This window comes from Triturus cristatus, chromosome 12, assembly GCF_964204655.1.
Source record: "Triturus cristatus chromosome 12, aTriCri1.1, whole genome shotgun sequence".
NCBI lineage: Eukaryota > Metazoa > Chordata > Amphibia > Caudata > Salamandridae > Triturus > Triturus cristatus.
Genome location: NC_140595.1, coordinates 791,531,917 through 791,548,677, shown reverse-complemented (window position 1 = coordinate 791,548,677; position 16,761 = coordinate 791,531,917). Strand labels below are relative to the sequence as shown.

General features: G+C 43.7%; 1 protein-coding gene across 2 annotated transcripts in view; it reads left to right on the top strand.

Moving 5' to 3' along the window:
• Positions 1 to 16,761, top strand: part of LOC146782864 (monocarboxylate transporter 13-like) — a 131,961-nt gene that overhangs the window by 61,942 nt on the left and 53,258 nt on the right. Inside the window, exon 3 of one of the 2 annotated variants that reach the window (XM_085637667.1) lies at positions 182 to 389. The exons of the other annotated variant lie outside the window; for it this stretch is intronic. The gene's annotated coding sequence lies outside the window, so the exon portion shown is untranslated. The remainder of the gene's footprint in view (positions 1 to 181; positions 390 to 16,761) is intronic. 2 annotated transcript variants of the gene reach the window in all.

Sequence of the window (16,761 nt, the reverse complement as noted above, 5' to 3'; positions counted from 1 at the left end):
TCGCCTCTTTTCCATCACACTGCCCTTCATACCGCTTAGTTTTCCTTTCAGGGTCAGCGGATTAAGAAACACGTATCAGATTTCTTGATTTCCCAATTGTTCGTCACCAAAGGTGTGTACTTTACATGAAAAATTCAACCTGAGATTAGCTGAGAAACAAGTGTTTTTGTCTTGTAAACAGGGTAAGCGATACGGCTTTCTTCAGCACTCCCTCAGTCCAGAACGAATTCGTATTAATCCTGAAAACAAACCCGCTGCATGTGGTTCAAGAGCTCCATCCTACCTCCAGCTCCTCGCGGCTGTTTACTTGACTACCGCAGCGCTACACCCACAGGAAGAGTAAGGAGTGAGGGGCGCGCGCCCTGCAAGAGAGGCTCCGGATTTCTACGGTTTGTGTATACTTCAATAGATCGATTATCCAAAAAGACTTTCTGTCCACACTGTTTGCATTGTACCTGCTAAAACCATATGGATTTCCCTAGAATGACAAAGAGAGGAAGAGAGAGAGAGAAAGAGAGCGAGTGGAGGAAGAGATAAAGTGAGATGATGGAGAAAGAGAGAGAGAGAGAGAGAGAGAAAGTGAGAGAGAGAGATGGAGAACGAGAGCGAGACAGAGACAGAGAGAGAGCGAGACAGAGACAGAGAGAGAGCGAGAGCGAGAGAGAGAGAGACAGAGAGAAAGAAAGAGAGGGAGGGAGGGAGGGAAAAAGAGAGAGATAAAGAGAGAGAGAGTGAGAAAGCGAGAGAAGGAGTGAGAGAGAGAGGGTAGAAGAGAGAGAAAGAGAGAGCCAGAGAGAGAGAGAGCAGGAAAGAGAGGGAGGAAGAGAGAAAGAAACAGAGAGTGGGAGCAAGAGAGAGAAAAAGAGAGAAAGAGAGCGTTAGAGAAAGAAAGAGAGAAACAGAGAGAGGGACAGAGAGAGAAAGAGAGAGAGCGAGACAGGGAGGGAGAGAGAGAGATGAAGAAGAGAGAGGGAGAAAGAAAGAAACAGAGAGGGAGAAAGAGTGAGAGAGACAGAGAGAGAACGACACAGAGTGAGAACGAGAGAGAGGGAGGGAGGAAGAGAGACAGAGCAAGACAGAGTCAGAGAGAGAGCTGGACTGTGAGAGAGAGTGAAAGAGAGGGAGGAAGAGAGAGAGAGAGAGAGAGAAAGAGAGGGAAGGAGAGGGAGAGAGAGAGAGAGAAAGAGAGGGAAGGAGAGGGAGAGAGAGGAAGAGAGAGAGAAGAAGTGAGAGAGGTATCATTTACAAGGTGCCTACTTTGGTTCTACTGGTGTGTGCAAGACTTGTATATTTCTATTCTCCCTCATTTATTCAGCAATCACACACACATGCGCACACATCACAATTGTGTGTATGTAATATATATATATATATATATATATATATATATATATATATATATATATATATATATATAAAACATAAACAGCAGTATTTTAAAGGAGGGGGGGGGGGTTACATGCATGCATTCAGGGAACATCTTCAGGGCTCTTTTCAGAGTTTCTTTCCTCTGTCCTCGCTCTAAAATGCAGATTGCGAGGCAGCAAGCAACGCTGCCTCCTGTCGGCTGAATGGTACTTCAGCAATGCCATTGAATGGGACCTTTGCACTGCAGTAATTAATGTGTGAATGTGTGTTTATTAGTGCACATGCTTCAAATAACGTAATATTTAGTTGGGCCACATTTATTTTCACCTGCATGATATAAATGTGTATGTGTGTGGGGGAGGGGGCATGACTTATCAAAGGCAGGTGGGTTATGACTACCCCCCCCCCCCTTCACCAATGGTATTAGTAGATCACTGTCTGCAGCTGTAGATGTAATACTCACACCTTCTGTTTCTTTCACGTGCAGGTGCTATTATTTATTTATGTGGGTGTTTTCAAAAGCACTGTTTGTCACCTTGTGATCCCTCTGGAGCCTGAGCAGGGGGCGGGGGGGGGGGGGGGGGTGAGATATTAGAAATATAAGCCGAGAGCAGAAATGAAAATCAGCCCCGGCTGCGAGAGGTGGAAGCGCCTACAGGGCATTCATCTTCCACTAACCACAGGCACGGCCTTCCACCAATCACCCCTTGCCAGCTCTACTCCAAGGCCTATCCTGGCCCAGGGGTGAGTCGGTTATGATCCCAGGCGCACAACCATGCAAGATCAACAAAGTGCACATAGACCTGAAGGGACGGTAACATGATGAGCTTATTGGAGCCGCCAAGTCTCAACGTGACCTCCCAAAGTAGGAGTAAGGTGTGCCTTTTAAGTTGGAACTTTTAATGTGTCCCACCGGGCTGCTGGCGCAATAGCCTACAGCACTGACTGCAAGAATCTGTGCTTGGCCCCAGATTCCTACATGTCTACTCAGCCTTTCATCCTTACAAGGTTGATAAAATGAGTAACATTAAGTTGGGTAACAATGCACATACATTATCTGTCAATAGCTCTAAGAGACAACCTCTCTTTGAGCCTGAGCTCTACAAATGACTCTTTCTTGCATTTTTAGGTTTACCTATATTTCATAATGTAATGCTGTAGGGCTGGGCTGGAGTAAGTCAGACATATCTCCATGCTTCCAATGTTACTGACCCAACCTAGCAAGTCTTTCAGATATGATCCTGACATGTGACATCTGACTAATATGATTAACGCAACTAATCATTCAGTCACAGGTTTTAAAGTTTGGGTGAATCTGTCCCAGCCCCATCAGCCTTTTTGAATATAATCTGTCAGGTGACTGACCCTTACCAGGCCTCCTGGGCTTGTACATGTGACGCGGGCATGTGACCCACTCTGCCTTTCTCCTGCCAGCGACAAGGCTGCCACGGCATATCCTAGGCTCCAGATCTGCCCGCCTTTCAGAGATGATCCTGACAAGTCACTTCACTGCTACAACTGTGCCCTGCATAGCACCTTCAGGAAACAGCTAGAGTTTACCTGGAAGTTAAAATCTACATTGTAGTGAAACACGTGTAAATGTGTCTTTATTAGCATATGTGTTGTTCTAAATAGCATGCTTTATTAGGCCACACTTATTTCCACTGCAATATATATATATATATATTCACTTAAAAAACTATAGGTTTCACACATGTTATAGTTAGCTGGACATTTCCCTCGTAAAAAAACAATGAAATTCCCCCGTTATAGTTAGTGCAGGCAACTATAACTCACGCGACCGCAATCCTCTGCTGATGACGTCAGATATTACATCACTGATGACATATGTGTCTTTATGAAAAATAAATATTTGTAATATATGTATAGCTAAAGATTAATGGAAGAAGACATGGGTAAATAAGTGTCTAAATACAGTGATGTAATATCTGACGTCATCAGCAGAGGATTGCGGTCGCGGGAGTTATAGTTGCCTGCACTAACTATAACGGGGGAATTTCATTGTTTTTTTACAAGGGAAATGTCCAGCTAACTATAACATGTGTGAAACCTATGTTTTTTTAAGTGAATATATATATATATATATATATATATATATATATATATATATATATATATGAGAAGAAAAGAGTTGCCCCCAGGTAGAGTTCACTCGCAGCAGGTTTAATCCATAATGAAAGTGCTTTATTAGGTTCCATGAACAGACAGCAATTGGGAGCCGACGCGTTTCAAGCTATATATATATACACAGAATTTCCCAAAAGGCAGAATAAGACTCACACACTCATTTTCTATTAATTTAATTTAATAGAAAATGACCCGAAAGGTGCGCTATATATATATATTTGTGGACAACCTTTCATTTGGATATATATATATGTATATATATATATTCACTTAAAAAACCATAGGTTTCACACATGTTATAGTTAGCTGGACATTTCACTTGTAAAAAACCAATGAAATTCCCCCGTTATAGTTAGTGCAGGCAACTATAACTCACGCGACCGCAATCCTCTGCTGATGACGTCAGATATTACATCACTGTATTTAGACACTTATTTACCCATGTCTTCTTCCATTAATCTTTAGCTATACATATATTACAAATATTTATTTTTCAGAAAGACACATATGTCATCAGTGATGTAATATCTGACGTCATCAGCAGAGGATTGCGGTTGCGTGAGTTATAGTTGCCTGCAGTAACTATAACGGGGGAATTTCATTGTTTTTTACGAGTGAAATGTCCAGCTAACTATAACATGTGTGAAACCTATGGTTTTTTAAGTGAATTTGCAAGGTTTTATAAATGCTAATTCGTAACTATAACGTGTGTGAAACCTATGGTTTCTTCAGTGAATTTGTACGGTTTTTTAAATGCTAAGTTATGTATTTATGATTTTTTTTTTTCAGGTTTTTCACCGCGCGCGCACCGTGAATTATTATTTTTTTTTTTTAATCGCAAGGTGCGTGCACCCTGCGCGCAGGGTGCGCTTCGTGCACCGAGCGCCCACGGTTCGCAGTGCGCGCAGGGTGCGCGCACCTCGCGATTTAAAAAAAAAAGAAAAAATTAGTTTTTTGTGCCTTGGGGGTCCTTGTGTGACCCCCTGACCAAGGCTAGGGGGTCAGGAACTGTCCACTCTGCCCCCTTTTCACGTTCTCCACCTCTGTTTTTCACCCCCTCTGACTGCGAGAGACAAAATGGCGGCCGACACTTCCTGGTTTCCACCGATTCTAATGTTTACCGACATCTAACAACCAATCAGAATTGCGCTCGCGCACGGCAGGGTGCGCACGTATAGATATTGATATGCTTTTAAATGCTATTTTCTCAGGAAATACTGAACAGATTTACACCAGACCTGCAAAAGGCACTTCCTTGACCTTATGGCTACCTCTCTGCCAAATTTCAAGTAATTCTGTTCAGCCGTTCGGGCTGTAGCTGCGTCTAAAGGTCCTATGGAAAAATGCATGGGGAAAACGCGTTTTGGGACCCCCCTTTTTTCTCGGCCCCCACTTGACGAATCACCCCGAGACTTTCAGGGTAGGAGCTGAACGGAGCACCCCATTAGTTTTGAAAATTTCGTGAGGATTCGTCAACCGGCGCCAAAGTTATTCAAAATAGAATTTTGAGATTTCCTATGGAAACTTGGTTGTAACTATAACTATCTACTGGCGACCGCCAGTAGATTATATATATATATATATATATATGATAAGTATATATACAACTATATATATAAATATATATATATATATCTATATATCTCTCACAGTGAAAATAAGTGTAGTGATCAAGGCGGTTTACCGTCGAAACGCGTCTAGGTCATTTTTGGATTAACATTTTCTCTGTCATATTCTCACAGAGTCAGTGCATGTCATTTGCTGTTGCCAGAATTGGTAATATATATATATCAAACACCTCAATCACCATGTGCTAAACACCAAAAAACGCAAAATAAACCAGCGGGAGTTGCAATACCATCAACTCATGACAAAATTGAAAAAGAATCCTGAGATAGTGGTCCGCAATGCGGACAAGGGAGGTAACTTAGTCCTATGGAATATCAAAGACTATACTCAGGAGGCCATGAACCAACTAATCAATACCAATTGTTATTGCCGAAGTAGCATCACCAAGTTGAGGAAAACCAACAATGATTACAAAGGCAAACTAATTGTGTGGAAAAATGCAGGACTGCTATCACCAGATGAATTGAGATTTTTTTAAAATGAGAACCCAGTCACACCGATCATGTATTTCATCCACAAACATTCCGTACATCCTCCAGGAAGGCCCATTATATCGGCCCGTAAAAGCCTGTTGGAAAACACCTTAAAATATGTGGATTTTTATCTACAGGCGCATGTCCAACTTTGTAGCCAAAATGATGAATTTTAATTGGAAAGATGACTATCTGCTTATCTCCATGGACGTAACATCCCTCTACACTTCAATTAGACATATGGACGGTCTTAAAGCCCTTCGCTACTACCTCAGAAGAAGAGGAGTGGGCTATATAAAACATAATACTGTGCTCATTGACCTGGCTGAATTCTGCTTATGCAACAATATTTTCATGTTTCAAAACGCCATGTTTCAACAACTCAGGGGCTTTGCGATGGGGGCCAGCTTCTCCCCCAGTTATGCCTGTCTTCATATGGGATGGTGGGAGGAGCTGGTCCTACTCAAAGAGTACAGGGAACATGTCAATAGAAACATCAAAGCATGGTGGAGGTTTATAGACAACCTTTTCATAGTGTGGGAGGGAGCCAAGTTAGAAGCTGAAGGTTTCATTGAAAAGCTTAACACCAACCAGCTAAACTTGCAATTCACAGCTTCAATAAGTAGCAGCAGTATTTATTTCCTGGATGTAGAGGTATTCGTCTCTAATGGTAATTTGGAACCCAAGCTCCACCGTAAGCCCACTGCGGGGAATGCTGTGCTCCACGCCAGCAGCTCACATCTGCAACATCTAATACAGAGCATTTCCTATCGGGAAATGCTCCGCCTGAAGAGAATTTGCAGTTGTGAGAATGACCTTAAATCAGCCCAAGCCAGCAGTAAAAAGTGATTTTTAGAGAGGGGCTATAGCATCAAATGTGTAGAAGCAGCTATCACCAAAACAACAAAATCCCCAGAGAACTGCTCCTTCAGAAAAGGAATAGGATGACAACTCCAAAAGTCAGGATGTAGAACCCTTCAGGTTTATCCTTCAATATAATAGACAGGAGAAGTCTATAAGAAAGATAATACGGAAAAAGTGTCCTCTTGTAATGGGGGATCCCATCATTGGCCATCTCTTGCCAAATAGGCCAGCAATTACTTACAGTAGAGCTCCTTCGATGAAGGATACCCTGGTACAAAACGACCCAGGGGGTCAACCGAAGGGTAATTGGTTAAGCCAAAGAAAGGGCTTTTTCAAATGTAAGGTTTGTAAGGCCTGTTAGCACGGGGTTAATACAACCACTTACAGGACACCATTCAGTGCACAGGACATCACCATAGAAAAATCCCCGACTTGTAAATCGGACCATGTGGTGTATGTGTTGGAGTGCCCCCGCAATTTAAGATATGTAGGGAGTACAAATTTGCAGGGGCACTAAAGGGTGCTCCAACACTTGCGGCCATCAAAAATAAAGATCAGTCCTACAGTGGACCCGGCATTTCAATGAAATACATGACGGTGATTGTAAAGATCTTAAATACTTTTAATAGACAGTGTTCCCCCGAACAAAAGAGGAGGGGACAGAGAAAAAGCACTTAGAAATTTGGAGATGCGGCACATTTTAAATTTAGATACAAAGCATCCAACAGGGCTTAATGCCACTGATGAATTGCACACCTGTCTATAATATGGGAAAGTTTACATCGATACAGTTTTATACATAGGGAGAGCTATCTAATATTTAAGTAAAATAATAAAGATATAAATAAATTTAGTTGCAAACCTGATTAAATACCACCAAGGTTATGAACAATCTGCTGCAATTCCCTCTCTTTAATGCATACACTGGTAGTGGAGGTTTTTACACTAATTTTGAACATTTATAGTTTCTTCTTTTTAGGATGTCTTATGTTTTTAACATAGAGATATCTCTATGCACATGTTTTGCACATTCACATTGCACTAAGCACTTTCTTGAAACAAGGTCTTACAAAAATGAGGAATGAATTTTAATGGCTAGTGAACCAATTTTGTGTATTATTGGCAAATGTACAAATATTGAGTACACATAGATGCTTAGCTTAAATTCAAACAATGATCAACTGGTATTTATTTATACCGGGATGTTTTATAAAATTGCGATTTGCACTGAAATGATATTGCACTCATCAATAGATTTTTTTACTCGTTTTTTAAATTTGACAGTTTATTAATAAAATGAGGGCAAATTCCATTGAGTAAACTAACCTAAGAACGTATCCATGGCAATGCACATTACTACTATTGACCATATGAATGGAATGTTTTAAATCAAGATCTATACGGTATTTATACCATTATTCTTTATCATATCATCAGCCAACAGCAATTTTGTATATCAAAGCTAGTGCCATCCACCTTTGACATTTTGGTACCTGTCATTTGTTTCTATGCACAGACCTTGTACGTTTTTATGCACTGTCACTTTAAATGTTTGAAAAAAAGTTGGTAAAAAAATGGTTTAAAATGTACCTCCCCGTGATGTGCGCGTCATGTGATCAAGACACCAAGAGTGTCGAAGCGCGTCATGGCTACTGAGGTTGCTGCAAGAGCAAAATAAATATTTGAACTGCACTATTTGGGTCCGTGCTTCACTTTTTGGGCAAGTTGGAGAGTTCAAGGTGAAGTGAGACGCATACAAAAGAAACACATATGACACATATAAAACCATCAAGGAAAAATAATCAGGAAACACATCAGATAAAAGGCCATGCGATTAAAATTTTGACTTAAAATTAGGTGAGAGCCTGCGACTTTAGAATACGGGTGCGAATATACCAGACATTAGTAAGAAATTTGGCTAATGCAAACACAATTGGACCTGAAACGTCAGTTTTTAAAATTCTATACACCGGGAGGTACTCCCTAAAACCAAGGTTTCTAATGAGTGGTAGGAGCCAGTATTTCCTGGCGGCCTTGTAAGTTGGACAAAACAAGACCACATGCAGATCGCTTTCCTCGGCACACACACATGCCGGGCATTGCTTGGTAGAGGGCGCTGTTGACCAGGAGCAGGTGTAAGATCGCAGAGGCAATGTGCCATATCTCCATTGGAGAAATAGCTTCCTGGCCAACACAGGAGACATAGCGTCCAGAACCCTCTCCAGCCTGTATGAGTCCTTGCTTTGCGCGAATACAAATGTTAATGACCCCTCATCCTTGCAGTCTAGGGCCATAGATAGTTTCTGCTCGTGATAGGCATTGACCAGAGCTCTTCGTGGGATCCTTAGTGAGGCGTTAGCTGGATCCGACCACAGGTCGGGGAGCCCCAGTCTCACACAGGACTTTTTTATATATTTTATCCACGGGATCTGTAGAGCTTTGGGGTGGGTTAGAAACTCCCTCAGTTCCGCCCTATAGGTAGAAAGTTCTTCACTGCTCCATAGCCTTCGCCAGAAGACTATGGGTCTGAGACCTAGTTCATCTGCTATTGGTCTCAGTCCCAGATCCATCCTCAAGGGGAGGAGCGGAGTGCTCGACGGGAGTGCTACTATCTGTCTAATGAAATTATTCTCAGTTATAGACAAACTGGAGAAGGCTATATGACCCCACAGTTCCGCCCCATACATCAGAGCTCCTCTGGCCTGTGCCTTGTATATCTGGATAAGCGGCCCCAACGGTCGATATGTTGAGCTTTTCATCAACCGAGCAATGCCGCCAGTGGTCTGCACTAATTTAAGATTAACCCTAGTCTGGTGGGTTCCCCAAGACATGGTTTCATTCAACGTTACACCTAGATATTCAAAGGTGGAGACTCTCTCTAAACGTGATGCTCCCAGTAGGGGGTTCGGGCGTGATCTTTGGGTTGGGTTCAGGACCATAAACTTGGTTTTGGTAGCATTGATTTCTAACCCCCTGTCTGTGCAGAAAGCCACAAAAGAATCAAGGATCCTCTGTATCCCCATAGGGGTTTTGGACAGCAGCAGGGTGTCATCTGCAAACATAATTGCAGGCACCCTGCTGCCATTCAATTTTGGGGCGTCAGTGTATTCAGTTCCATTGAGATGGGCGATTACCCCGTTGACAAAGAGGCAGAACAGGGTCGGTGCCAATACACAGCCCTGTCTAACCCCCCTGTCAACGGGGAATCTGTCCGTTAATTCCCCAAGTTTCCCGCACCTGACCCGGGCATAGTTATTATGATGCAATCTCTTTAAAATTATCAGGATATCTGGGGGGACCCCCATCTCAGCCAGAACACTCCAGAGTTTCCCTCTGGGCACGAGGTCAAAGGCGGCCCTCAGGTCCACAAATATGGTGTATAAACTGCCACCTTCCAGTATCGCTGCCCTCCAATAGATAACGTTCAGACGAAAAACCTGATCCACTGTAGAAACTCCCTTCCTAAATCCTGCCTGGTACGGACTGAGGGCGCCCGTCTCCTCCACCCAGTCCTGAAGCCGATTCAGCAGTATCCTGCCAAACAGCTTCTGTGACACGTCAATTAAACTGATTGGTCTATAATTGGCTGGGAGCAGGGGCGAGCCCTTTTTAAATATAGGAACCACCTCTGCCCCCAGCCAAGTACTCGGGATTTCCATGCCATGCAAAACTCCATTAAACACAGCGGCCAGATAGGGGGCCCAAACATCGGGCTCCTGCTTAAACAGGTCCCCGGGCAGGCCATCCAATCCTGGCGCCTTTCCACCTTTAAGTCCTATTAATGCTACCTTCACCTCCCCCACTGTTATCAAGTCCCCGTCATACTCCACCAATCCAGTACCGATGTCAATCTTAGTTTCTCCCAGCTCAGAACTGTAGAGAGACTGGAAGTGTGCCTGCCACACCCCTGCTGCAATATTTGGCTCTATTGCCGAATGGAGGTTCCCCGACCCCCCATTTACTACTCTCCAAAACATTCGGTGGTCTCTTATTGCGAGGGAAGTGGTGAGCTCCTCCCACTGGTTCTCCTCCCATTCGGTTTTAGCGTGGGTGACTAGTTTTTTATAAGCCCGTCTACTTTCTCGCAGCTTCTCTCTGCCTATTCCCTCCTTGATGCTTCTGAGGAGTTCTCCCTTTGCCTTCCTGCAGGCTGCATTGTACCATAAGGACTTGTGTTGCTGGGCCCTCCTCTGATTATGGACCTTGCTAAAAAGCTCAGAGGCCGCTCCCTTTATAAGGTCCTCATGAGCCTGATATAATTTCCCATGGTGGTCTTTATTGCCCACATCGTTAGCTAGATCTCCCTTTTTTTCCAAAATAGGAATTAAACCTGCGTAGAGCTTCGAGAGTTTCACTTGGCTCGTAGCTAGTTTATCCCACCTGATTCTTCTCCTGTTGTTATCTAATAGAAGTTCAGGTTTGATCTCCTCAATGGTTGTTATAGAGGCTTCTAGCCCGGGATGGCTAAGATCGAGTTCAAGGGCATTATGATCACTATCTAGTCTCTCCATAACCCTAAAGTCCAAGATAGAAGACCAGTTCACTATCTGTACAAGGGCATAGTCCAAGCGGGACTCTCTTCCCACTCTGTTATACGTGGTTTTGCTTGGTACATCAGACTTAATGCGTCCATTGCAGGCTCTAATTCCATGCTTTAGGGTAAGGGCAGTAATCTGCAGTGCTACAGGCGTCCATGCCTTTGGGGAGGGTGCTACAACAGAAGGTACTGACCACCTGGACTCTTCTTCCATGGGGAATCCCTCTAAGAGGCCGACCAGCGGCTCGAAATGGGAATTTAGATCCCCTCCCACTATGTAAGGAATGTCTCTTGGCATTTCCGCTAAATAGGCTGAAAGCTCCTCTATAGTGGAAGATTCACGCGAAGCTCCCACTGGCCTGGAGTAGATATTTATCAGGGCAAGTTTCGCTAGGTTCGGCCAGGCTAATAAAACCACTAGGATATCGTCTGAAGGCACCGGTAGGCGTGAAGCCTGGCATCCTAAGTGGGATGCCACCCAAGTTATGAGTCCACCAGAGGGGCGGCCCTTACCCTCCCACCTAGCCGGGATGAAAAATGACACGTAACCTTGGTGCTTATATTCTTCCCTTGCCCAAGTCTCTTGGAGCATGCAAACATCCCCGGACTCGATGTAAGTTATCCAATCTTGAGTGCCCAGTTTACTGGCTAGGCCAGCCACATTCCACCAAATTAATCTCATGTGCGCTGGAGCAACCACAGAAGGGATTGCAGAGGTGGAGTGGAGGGAAGAGCCAGTACCAAGGCCAGATACTACCCCAATTGCTCTATCAGGGTCATTTTCAGAGGTGGGTCTAGCCGGATCAGAAGGTTTGCTGGGACCGTTACCCAAGGTCACAGGATTTGAGTCCGGGTTTGAGGACAGTCAGTTAACCCCATCCAGACCGTTCAGACAGTTGAAACGATTGTGATCCAAAAAGGGTGTCTCCGGAGGTCGATAAACTGGACGTGGAGCATATCCCCTATGTCTAGGTCTCCGTTCCACCCTTGTCCAGTTACCTTGTAACAAATCATGGTGTATATATATATATATGTATACATGTATATAAAGTCAGGAACATAGGAAATTGACTTTTTGTTTTGCTAATAACTTTGATGCCGTTTAACAAAACTACCCCAAAAACATTTCGTACACCTCATCTCCTTCCTTGAAAGTTTCAGGATGACCTGTCAAAAAGGGCTGAGAAAAAGGAGGGGGGGGGCAAAAAGCCGTTTCCCCATACAATTTCCAAAGGAATGTTTGAACGGAGCTACAGCCAAAATGGCTAAACGGAATTACACTACATTTTTCAGAAAGCTAGATCTTTACCCAGATAGTGTGATCTGGTGTAATTGTGTTGGGTACTGTTTGAGAAATTGAGGTTCAAAATTTAAAGATATCTGGATCGTTCGGCTGCAATGTAACAATTCAAGCCTTCTGATTGGCTGAGAGGGCTTTTTCAGAGTGAGGGCTCCCATTGGCTGGCTCCAACATTATAAGAAATGTTACGGCAACCATTACAGGACTTGGTCCCCTGTCCTGAAAAGGCTTTCGAAAAAGGACATCAGGTGGCAGGGTAGGGTTACCCTGACTCCCTAGAGGGACCCCCGGTCCTAAAATTTATTTTTCTATTTAATTTGTCGGACAGTCCCCCTGGTCCTAAAATTAAGTTTTCTTTTTAATTTGTCTGGCAGTCCCACAGGAGTCCTGCAGGACCAGCCGACAAAATGAAAAAGATATGCGAGACACCACAGTTTCTTTTTTTAAACCCTTAGGGTGAGCCTGGGATTGGCACATGTTTTTAATCATATAATGATGGGAAGGGGGTCGTATGTAGGTGCCTTTCGGTCCCGGGTACCCCATCCCCCCTGTAACATCTGAGGTCAAAAGCAGTGCATGAAGGGCACAGGTTTAAGTTATTTCAGATAACAATGACATGTGTATTTCAGTGTTTTTTTAGTTTAAAAGTGTATATTTTAAGTGTCAATTTACCTAACTATATTGTCTCTTCCACTTTTGTTTTTGTCAGTGAATTTCCAAATTGTTTTTTAAGATAATGTAAAATATTATTACTAGATCTAACTGTAACGTCACTTTTATCTTTGTTGTGTATGTGTCTATATATGTATATATCAGCTCTCCACTTGCACCATGCCAGAATCACTCGCGGTCAGGTGCTTTTGTTGCAGCGGTGCCGTCAGCATATATTAAAGCTCAAAACTTCCTCATATTCAGGAAATATAAGCACTCAAGAGTAGCGTTGAAACAGGTCTTTTATTTTCATAACAAACGTGTTTCGGCGTCTGCCTTCTTTGGTGTTACCGGCACACCGCGGGCAGCCGTCTTTTAAACATACACACGCAGGGTAAACATCAACAATGGACAAGCAAGATGCATAAACAATAGCGGCATCTTGTAATGTGTGATCGTTGCTTTTCATTAGGTCTTATATTTACATATGCTAACGCACTTAAGGCAAACCAGTAACATAATAAAATTCCTATTGATGAATTCATTAACTGGCATTAAAAGCATACTTTCACGGTGTCACCATTATTTAGTGAACGCCGATGTTCAACAATTTCATATTACATCTTCGATAGTATATCGACCTACTACAGTCGTGACACCTTATTCATTTTATCTGCCCGTGGATCGGCAAATGTCCATTGCATATTCCCTTTTTTGTGTGAATAAACGACATGCTGTTAAAAACATCAACAAGGGACAATCAATCCGTAAATCGGCTAATCCCTAGCACATCAATATTACTTCGTGCACTAAACATTATTTCATTAAAGGGAACCTGCTATTGTAGCTGTATGTTCATAAATTATTCAAATCCCTAAATGTGAGGCTAACTTTTCATTGCTATTCAAACCTCTGGGGAACTTAGTTTGTAAATCAATTATGTATCGTGATTCCAACCTACACAATCTCTTAAGTCTATCTCCTCCTCTTATGTTCTCTGCAACATGATCAAGGCCAAAGTATTGTAACACATTCCTGTTGCTAGAGTGTTTATCAGCATAGTGCCTTGCTACAGGATATGATACATCATTTTTTGCAATCGCCCTCATATGCTCAAGTATCCTAATTTTCAAAGGATGAATGGTGCTGCCTATATAGCAAAGGCCGCAAGGGCACACCAGGCAGTAAACTGCATAAAGGGTGCTGCAAGTCAAAAATTTGTTTATTGGTCTTTTCAGATTAATATATGGCACTTGGTACATCAAAACTCTTTTACTGTTCGAGCAGGCTTTACACTTACCACATGGGTAAAAACCTTGCATTTCCTTTAAGGTTCCCATCACTGGGAGTTCCTTAGCCAGGTGACTTCGTACTAACCTATCTCTTAAGTATCTCGCCTTCTTAAAAGTCACCAACGGATAAGTTGGAATGTCCTCACTTATAACATTATCCATTTTCAAAATATGCCAATTCTTTTTAAGCATTCGTTTCAGGAAATTTGCTTCCACAGAGTATGTAGTGATCGTCCTGAACTTGCCTTCATGTAGGTCATTCAACCCTCTTTTTACTCTTTTGCTGTCTTTTAACAGATGCTGTCTGGGGATTCCTCACACCTTCTGAAGTGTTCTCTCCAGAAGAACTGGTTCATACCCCCTCACCTCAAATCTAGCTATACAATCCTTAGCGGCTGCTTCAAAATCACATGTTCTAGAGCGGTTTCTTTTTAATCTTAAAAGCTCCCCGTAGGGAATACTCTGTATCAATTTGGGCGGATGATTACTGGTGGCAAACAAGGTTGAATTGCCAGCTGTTGTTTTACGGTAAAGGGCTGTATGTAGTTATAAACACTTTCAGATATAAACACTTTCAGGTCAAGATAGTCCACTACCACTGGAATTACCGTTCCTGAAAAGTGCAAATTTAGATTGTTCTTATTCAGGTCCCCAATGGAACCCATTGCAGACTCAAACGTGTCCTCCCACACAATAAAAAGATCATCAGTAGATCGATGCCACGCTGCCACTCTGCCTTTGGTGGCTCCCCTTTCATAGGTTATGGACACCTGCTCCTCCCACCAGCCAACGAACATGGTTTAGTGTATTGGGGCTATGTGGGTGCACTCTGAGAGTGCCAGAAAGTCTGCACTGGGGGCACATTTGGTGTCCCTGTGCATAGTCCTGCTCAAACCAGTTCTGGGAGCCATTGGCTCCTGCTCTGGCATGAAACTGGACAAAGGACATGGGTATAGCCACCCCTCTGTCCTGCACCTCCCATAGAAGGGTCCCTAGAATCTTTCCAACCCCTTCCCATGGGGATACAGTGGGTTACCTGGCAACAGGACTTTACATTTTTACCTGGAAAAGATTCTGCTAAGAAGAAACCAAGTACTTTGACTGCCTGCATGACGCTGGACGACTGAAGAATCTCCCTTGGAGTAGAGGAGATACTCCCCTGCAAAAGCGGCCCCTAAACGCATCTGACCAGTTTGCTTCTCCCGAGCTCCTGAGGACTCCGAAGATTTCAGCAACACAGGAGGTGGGTTCCCGAAGGTCCCTGAGGTAGATCTGACCTCTCAGTGATTCTGAGACCAGTATCGCTTGTGGGGGCCGTGCAACCTGAATCCCTGTGCACCGCGTACATTTGCAAGTGCATATACTTGTTGGCAATTCCCGAGCTTGTGTATTGGACTCTGTGTAGTCCTGACCTCAAGCAGTAATTGGACTGAAGATATCCGGCCTCCACTCACCGAGTGTCCCGTGGGCTAGTACTTTGCAACCTAGCTTGAGGTCTCCTCACAATCCCTGGTCCGTTGGCCTGGTCATCCTCGACATCTCCTGGTCCTGCAGAGTCAAGCAACCCTTCTCTGCACCTGACGCATCCCACATCGGTGGGCATTCGCCTACTGTTCCCCCTGCTTTCAGGTTCTTCTCACCTAGAATCCAGGCTTGGATTTCAGCGGACACTCTTCGCCTTCCCAGCAGCTGTACTTCTTTGCAACTCTCCATTGAAAACGACAAAGGTTTCCGACACCACTTGACCGCTATGCACCCGGCTCCTCTGGGATAGGTAACGCGGGTACCTCGGTACTCACTAGTGGGTTGGCCTTAGAACCTCCTATGTTCCAAAGGGTTTGCTCAAAGTCATCATAGAAGTGTCCTTAAACTGTAACTTTGCAGCCACGACTTTCCCATAGAGTTGTACCAAGCACGCGGTCGTGTTTCCTCACTGCATCCGTCCTCCGTGGGCTTCCTGTGTCACTCCTCTGGGTGGTCCCAGCGATTCTACGTGCTCTAGGCACTGTGTCTAGTCAAGTTGTGATTGTTATACCATTTTTAGGTCGAACATTCGAGACCTATTGTAACTTATCTTGTGGGGTTAAAGTCATCCCCCTGCAGGCCATTTGTTTGTTTCAGTGTCATTCAAAAATCCTCTCTTACTATTGGTCAATCCTTCTCTTTGCCTCTCCTGTTTGTCTTTCTGTTCCTCCCAGACAGCAGGGACTAAGTACTGTATTATTACGCTTTAGTTGTTTGGGGACTTTTTTTTCTTCTCCTTTCCTGCTCCTGTTACTGTTTGCCTGTGTTCAGCTCGGCGCCCGTAACTGCTCACATTTTAATGGCACTTTTCTCCCTCTTGTGTGGCTGCATGCCCGTACCACACCCCCAGTCTGTTTCAGAGTTAGTTTGCTTGTTTAAATTAGGCCCGACACCCGTGTGTGGCACAGCAGCATGCTACTTGCATTTGTAATATTTTTGGGCAGTATAAGGTACAGTGCTTCTTTAACAATTCTA